Here is a 571-nt window from a genome sequence, read left to right as displayed (position 1 = left end):
AACCCTACGCCCGAGGCCAGGGGCGGTGGCCGGGAGGACCAACCCCACGTCCAAGGAGCCGTGGCTGCGTGGGCGCAGGAGGGCCTAGAGGAGCTATCCCACGTTGAAGGTCAGGAAGAGCGGCGGTGAGGAGATACCCCTCATCCAAGGTAAGGAGCAATGGCTGCGCTTTGCTGGAGCAGCTGTGAAGAGATAGCCCATGCCCAAGGTAAGAGAAACCGAAGTAAGACAGTAGGTGTTGCAAGAGGGCATCAGAGGGCAAACACACTGAAACCATACTCACAGAAAACTAGTCAAATCTAATCACACTAGGACCACAGCCTTGTCTAACTCAATGAAACTAAGCCATGCCCGTGGGGCAACCCAAGACGGGTGGGTCATGGTGGAGAGATCTGACAGAATGTGGTCCACTGGAGAAGGGAATGGCAAACCACTTCAGTATTCTTGCCTTGAGAACCCCATGAACAGGATGAAAAGGCAGAATGATAGGATACTGAAAGACAAACTCCCCAGGTCAGTAGGTGCCCAATATGCTACTGGAGATCAGTGGAGAAATAACTCCAGAAAGAAT

This window comes from Bison bison, unplaced genomic scaffold (genome assembly GCF_000754665.1).
Source record: "Bison bison bison isolate TAMUID 2011002044 unplaced genomic scaffold, Bison_UMD1.0 scf7180017864260, whole genome shotgun sequence".
In the NCBI taxonomy this organism is placed as follows: domain Eukaryota; kingdom Metazoa; phylum Chordata; class Mammalia; order Artiodactyla; family Bovidae; genus Bison; species Bison bison.
The sequence above is the reverse complement of the archived record's forward strand: the minus strand, read 5'-3'. Positions refer to the sequence as shown.